The sequence below is a fragment of the Cynoglossus semilaevis genome, chromosome 10 (genome assembly GCF_000523025.1).
Source record: "Cynoglossus semilaevis isolate Cse_v1.0 chromosome 10, Cse_v1.0, whole genome shotgun sequence".
Classification (NCBI taxonomy): Eukaryota; Metazoa; Chordata; class Actinopteri; order Pleuronectiformes; family Cynoglossidae; genus Cynoglossus; species Cynoglossus semilaevis.
In genome coordinates, this window is record NC_024316.1 from 10877468 (window position 1) to 10884603 (window position 7136).

At 42.2% G+C, this 7136-nt stretch overlaps 1 protein-coding gene across 5 annotated transcripts in view; it reads right to left on the reverse strand.

The window, feature by feature from the left end:
* The window catches only part of sema3b (sema domain, immunoglobulin domain (Ig), short basic domain, secreted, (semaphorin) 3B), an 80928-nt gene that overhangs the window by 21186 nt on the left and 52606 nt on the right, over positions 1-7136 (reverse strand). Inside the window, exon 1 of one of the 5 annotated variants that reach the window (XM_008318720.3) lies at positions 6719-7130. The exons of the other annotated variants lie outside the window; for them this stretch is intronic. The gene's annotated coding sequence lies outside the window, so the exon portion shown is untranslated. Of the gene's footprint in view, positions 1-6718; positions 7131-7136 lie in introns of those variants that run through there. 5 annotated transcript variants of the gene reach the window in all.

Genomic DNA, 7136 nt, shown 5'->3' on the forward strand with positions numbered 1-7136 from the left:
AAATGACTTCAATGTAAATGATAGAAACATGCAGTAATTTAGATGTCGGGATTATCAGTCTATACAGTAAAGAATCTCATGAAAACGTTCAGGAAGCTTCATCTGGACAATAAATCACTGTATGTAAAAACCTCATCTTGGAAATCACTACTGTGTTCCTGTGACCTTTGAACCTTTACCTGACACTGCGTGAGAAACTTTCATGATGCTAAGAAAGTTAGTCACATGATCTTGGATCAGAGTGTTCAACTGGCCTGACTGTAGTCCAGATCTGGCAGACTGACAGTCAGCAGACTTGGGGGAACATCTATCAATTCTTCTTTTCCAAGATGTGTTTTTCATGTAATGGATCAGTTGTTTATTTGTTGAACAAATGGAATCAGGTTGATTTTTTTCCTCTTTTTATTTGTTTAAGGTTTGGATTTAACTTTTAAAATGACAGGTTTTGTTTTTTTATTGGATTTTTAGGATTCCTCCTTTACTCTTTGGGTCCATCTAAACCTGGGATGGACTGCACTGTCTGTTTTTCTCACTGGTCTGAAACAGACAGCTGTTTTGGTGCCGTCTATCTTAGCATGTTCTCACTTTACAGAAAGGCAAACCTAATATTAACTGAGAACCCCAGTGACAGTTTTATTGGCTTCACAAAAATCCCCCAAACCTGGTGTCTCGGCTGACATAACCCGCAGCTCTGCCACAGTAGGAGCAGTAACGAGGCCACTGGTTTATAAGCCCTTATGTATATGAACATTATGTCGTAAAAACTACGTGCACGGGGCACATGCTCTTTTTTTCAGTACTTCCAAGCCTGTGGTCAGCTGGAACAATAAAGTCTTTGAGTGGAAACAGTCTCCTTTATTGTATTACACCTCACAGTTGGTGCTCGCTAACAGACAGGCAGTCTGTTTTTCTTCTAGTCCACTTAATGCACTTTCTTTTGCCCCATCGAACAATTCCCCCTATCAATCTCCAAAACTGAGGTGTTTCTTTGAATTCTTACCTGACCTCACCAGTCATTCAGTCCAAGACCTGTAACTGTATCTTAGGACCTGAGCCAACTGAGTTTAAAGAACAATAGTTTTCTGACATTCCATTGGTATTAAAGCTATAATATTCAGTTACAAAATAAACCCAATATTCAGTTTAAATACCCTCCAAGCATCTATATGTATTTTATTGGTTTACATTTGTTGCAAGTCACTGGAAAATCCTCTAAATGAAATAAATACCTGTGCAAAATAGTCCCTGAACATTGCAGTAATTTAACTTACAAAGTTCTGATCTGCTGGTCGAACCAAAGTATAGCTTAGGCTGTTAGCAGGGTTAGCCTGGCCTCGTCCTAAATGAAGACAATTAAATTTAAACTAGCACTGCCATTAGCCACTGCTAACATGACACTAATGTGAGATGTGCTCTCCCTAAAACACAACCAACACGCTACGTGTGATCAGCAAACATCGTAGCTGTCAACTGGTTCACCTCCAAAAAAATATAAAAATAAATGTGTAACAGCTAAGGGTGAAGCTCTTACCAAACTCAGTACACAGCTATTCCAACATTAGAGGGTCAAATACAAAGGCGCCAACATATAATGTTTTTTTTTTTTTCTTAAGATACATTAGAGATGCTGGTTTCCAGAGTCCAGGCTTTTTCCTGGAATTGTCCGCAAATGTCTATAAACCAGTCCCCGTGTCAAATTTCCAATAAAATAAATAAGTGCACTTAAATCACAACAGGGGAAAACTCTGGAAATCTCCACAGCAAATGAGTTTTTCTGCTTCCTGTCTGCTGGACCCACATGCAACTCTCACCTGAGTTCTCAGGAAAAGTCACTGTGGCATCTGACCTCCATAATCCCCCGCCCTGGTCTTCACATGTGAACGGCATTAGTGTCAGAAAGTGGCTGAGACTGTATTTTGTGCTGACTTTTTTGAGATGGTAAAACTCACATTTGTGAATATGCAAAAGACAGTATCTCCTCCTGGATTTGATTCGTTGGATCGGTGATGGGTGGTGAAATGTGTGGTTTGAGGAACTCCTCCAATTCTGCCCTCTGTGGTCGATGGGGATTTAGGGCAATGTAGTTTTTATGTGGTTTTTGAAACAATGCCCGATTTTCTGTGAAATCCTTCATAATTTGCCTCGTTGTTGTTAAGCTGGCAGTATCTGAGGATCACCCTCAGCTTTTCTGCTTCAAAACCACAGCCATCGCTTTAACATGCATGCAGATTGAAATGCACATACATTAAGATATATAGACAATCTCTGCATTTACTGATCAGACTGTTGGCAGAACGGGGGGCGGGGGGGCAGGATGGGGTTATAAATAATGGAGGTATTGAAGCGTGGAGACAGGAAAGCTCTCATAGGCTCAGGAGTCACAATACAGCGGAACAGTGCTGAACCAGAACATAAACGCCTGCAAACGCTGCATTATATAAACACACACGCACACACACACATACACACTCAAGCACAGACAAGGGTACAATTGCTGGCCTTGAAAGGAACATGTCCTGCATCCAGTGCTGCAACTGACTTTTTCACAGACCCACAAAGAAGTGTTGTGTTGATTGGGCGAGATACTCTTACAGCCCTGGTCAACTAAAATAAACCAAATCCCACTGGAGAAATGGTGAAATGAGTGTAGTTTTATTGTGGTTTTATGTGTCGTGCACAACGTTTTGCACACTGTGCACGGGGAGGTGGGCTGAACAAACTGCAGTATATCACACACACGTGACGTCAGTGCTGTCATCAGCTGCAGCTCTGCGACACACAAGCACAAACACACAAGTGCACAGTTGACGTCACAGTCAGCGGGAGTGACCGAGGCAGCAGGGAAGTTTTAACACGGCTCTCTATAAAAGGGAGGACTGTCCCTCTGTCCCGCTGTCCCTCTGAGTCATCATGGGTGGGAGTGTGTCTCTAGCTACACTTGAGGGGACTGCCTTTGAAAACAACTATTGTTGTGGGGACACTGTGTCCTTGTAGGGACGTTTCGCAGGTCTTCACTGAGCAGGGGGTATTTTGATGTCCAAGACTTAGTTTAGGAGTTAAGATTGGAATTCAAGTCAGAGTTAGGGTAAGGATTGGGTATAAGCATATTTTTCTGCATATGTATTATGCATTATGGACACGTGTATGATTTCGAATTCAGCCTTTAAGACCTGAAGCCCCTGAACTTATAACACAGGACCATGGAAGAACACACATTCCCATTAACTTGTTTCTCACTCACACACATACACACACAAACTCTTTCAAACTCGCGCTTGATCCATAATGCAGCTCAATAAAAACGCCGTCAGACTCACTGACACTTTCAGTTCAGCATCAATGGACACAGAGCAGCGTCATGCCAAGAGGGAGTGGATTAAAAGGAAAAAGAAAGGATAGAGATGAGGCGGGGGAGATAAAGTAAGAGAGAGAGTGGGGGGAGGATGAGCCGTGCAGTCATAAACCACCCTAAATAAAGGCTTTAATGAAATACACTAAAAAAGTTTATAATCAGTTCAGTTAAACTGTGGCCATATGGTTCTGTTGTTATTAACCTAAAAGTACTGACAGGAAGAACACGGGCTAGGACAGACAGACTGCTGGACGGTGACTCTGTCTTAGCTCCTCCTTATGTTCCCACGCATTATGACAAGTACAATGTCGTATTCCCTGTGAATGGAGCGAACAGTGTATTGAGATATAATGTAAGAACAAGAGGTAGAGAGGTGAAACACCAAAGTGGGCAAGAAGGAAAAAAGTTCATACTCACAAAGAATATCAAGGCAAACAAGGAATTTGGAGGAAGAAAAGAGGAGAACGAGTTGAGAGGTTGATGAAGACTACAACATTGTACCACTCCAGCCAGAGAGGGGGAGGGAGGGAGAAGAAAATGAGCAAGGCAGGAGTTGATCAGGAAAGAAGGAGTGAATAGTTTTGCCCATAGGGTTTAAAGACTTGACCTTGGCCTGCAGCCAACAACTGTAAGCCTCCCTGCTATGGAGAAATTAAATGGGAACAACAGATAAAGGTATGATGATTAAGAATAAGTCAGAGGGGGTCGGAGAGACACAGAGGGGGGCAGGAGGGGAGCTCTTAGAGTTCCCCTAAAAGTCAGACCATAAAAAGGAGTTCGCAGGTGCCTTTGCGTCAACTTGTCTGGTGGGGGAGACAGTGGGAGCAGGAGAGAAGGGAGGAGGGAGGTTGAAAAGGTATTTTAATAAGAATTTCAGAGAAGAAAACAGATGACAGTCCAGTTGATTAAACCTCCTCCACGACTGTATCAGAAAATGAGCTGATGGAGCACAAAGATAACTTCTGACCGGCGTGTCTTCATTGTGTAATTATGTATTTTTTGACCTTGAATAATCGTCAATCGTCCAAACACACAGGAGCGAAAGTAATCTGAAAAACTAAAGATTAAAAAGCGAGCGAGCTGCAGATAACTCAGATTTAATGTAACTTATTTATTTTAGTCATAGAACTGTCACTCATGTAGCAGCCAATCAATGCAGTGGAACTGCAGCAGTTTGACGCCTCTTAATCTGGTGTCAGTTTTTCAGACTATTTACGACCTTTTGAGTTCAAGTTCATAAATTTGTCGGCTGTAATGCTAAATCAGGAGGGAATTAATGGAGCCTGCGTCACACTTTATTTTTCACATCACCAACCTGCCAATGAGGGGCTAATTTTGTGTTGGTGCCAAAATCTTAGCTTAGCGGTACGGCTGCATATAGAAAAAGTCCATTGTTGAAGACAAAGACGCAGTTAGCCCTGTAAGTCATGTGGTCAGGTTCTGAGGAGCCAGGATGTGCAATGATCAACTCCTCCACATGATTGATTCCCACCATATTGGATTCATTGAAGACATGTTGTTTCATATTTAAGATATTTTATTTTATATGCAATTGTCAGAAACGAATATACAGTTTTTTTACTGATGCTCCAGTCAGTGATCAACTGCAGTTTTTTCCCCTAGAATGAATTGTTTTAACAGAAGCTTGTTGGATCAAGGTGGCTTTACATCAGCCCACAGTAGACAAACAAAATCTGTCTTGTGTTTCAGTGACGACAGCAGGCTGCCATATGTTCTCCAACACGCTTGGACAGGAATGAAATGAGGGATATCTGCTACAACGTGTCACTTCACCACTAGATGTTGTCAAATTCTACCTTTAAAAACAGTCCACAGGTTCAACACCTGCACGGTTTACAGATCTGTAGCCTCAGTCTAGAGGACATCAGTCTCAGAGGTTCAGTTTCTGAGAATGATCCAATCATAGGCCAGTAATCCTGCTCTAAACAGTCACTAAAGTGAAGATCGCAAAATAATAAGAGAAAGAAATTCTGTTTAAGAAACAAACAGATAGGTCGTCCTCTGTAATATAACTGTAGCTGGTAATTATTTTTTACAAAAGCTCTCGCTGAGACGAACTTAAGAACTCCTTTCAATTCAGACTTTAAGGTGGTTTATACAGTTGAACCTGGAATAAAAAAGATGGGAATTCTGTGTTTTATCAAGAGATGTAAAAGTCTCTCAACCATCCACCCTCCAATACACACACACACACACACACACACACACACGGAGGTTGGGCAGCTGTCTTGTGTTCCTGTTGGGACTTCACTGAATTCCATTCACTTGTCCAGCCTAACAAGAAACTAATACCCAGTCATTGAATCATAAGCTTTAAAAGCACACAGTCCCCCTGAGTTACACGATGGACTTCCTCCTAATCCTAGTCCCTGTCTTATTAGAACAAAGGACAAAGGTCAAACCTGTGGTTCTATCAGTGTTAGTACTATAAAAAACCACACACAGGGTGAAAATTTTAAAACTCTATCTTAATGGAATAACCAGCAAGGGTGGAAATTTTAAAACTCTATCTTAATGGAATTTGGGTTGAAAAAGGCAAAGAAAAGGACACAGAGACTCTGAAAGATCAAGAGTGAATGAAGGAGCTGCAGCATTCGCTGGTTGCTGGTTCAAAGCCATCTGGCTGGGCTTCATGAACGGAAAGTTTCCCAGCCTGGAGACCCGTGTCTTACATTTGTTCTGTTTGGCTTATTCATTTTCAGTGGTTTCAGACTGATCTGGAGTCCAGCAAAGTTACTGTGCCAGTGTCCACGCTCTTTCATATCAGCTCCGACTGCACAGCTAGAGAGGGAGCAGTGATCTGGGCCGATATTAATTTGAGCAACACGAGACGTTTCGAAGAAGACATTTATCAAAGTCTCATTGGACACCTGCCTTGTAGCGGTCATGCAGCAAAGACCTCTAGTTAGGTCTGAAAGCAGAGACAATGAAGGAGCCACCGAGGCGCTGTGAGCCTGCTGGTAGCTGGTAGCCATCCATTTGGCAGCCTCACAAGCAGAGGCTGCAGTAAATCAGGACCTTGAAGAGTTGCCTCTGGTCTCCTGACTGGAGCAGCTCCAAACAACTCTCTCTGCTGTTCTAAATGAAACAACAGTGGGGATTTCAAACTAATTCTCTGTGTAAGTCAGCCCAGCATCAAATAATAGCACATGGGTTTATATTGGCCCAGGAACGGTTCTGATGGACAGATAAATCCTTGAAGAACAGTTATAATGTCATTAGTGTTTGCTTCAGACGTTCCAAGAACATCTCTTAAATGTACCTGCTCCCAGTGTAATACGTCTGAAAAGCTTGTGTTTTTAAAAATTAAAATATCCCTCTGGACAAGAGTCATAATGTACTCACCTGTTTCCTCACTCTCTCTCTTTCTCTTTCAGAAAAAAACCCAAAGCAGTTGAAAATATTCCAGGCTGGGGTCTGCATCCACCTGAGCCGAACCACCTCGGACCTTTACATAGTCACAGCACGGCTGCTCCTGCTGTTTGACCTTGAATAGTTTGGTAATTAAAGAGCAAACATGTCCATGAGAGTCCAACTCAGTCCCAGTTGAGTGACAGAGGACAGCATTCACTCCGACACATACTCTCTGAGATCTTCCTATGTGCTCGCAAAAAAGCCATTGCCGGGGTTCAGCATGTCTGACTTTAATTTAAAGATGCTGAGGAGGTCCTCTGGAGTCAGGTGGAAGGAGCTGGTTTTAAATGTCCACGTCCATAAATTATAAATAAAAAAAAATGAATCAACTGTGAAAAAAGCAGGTAAA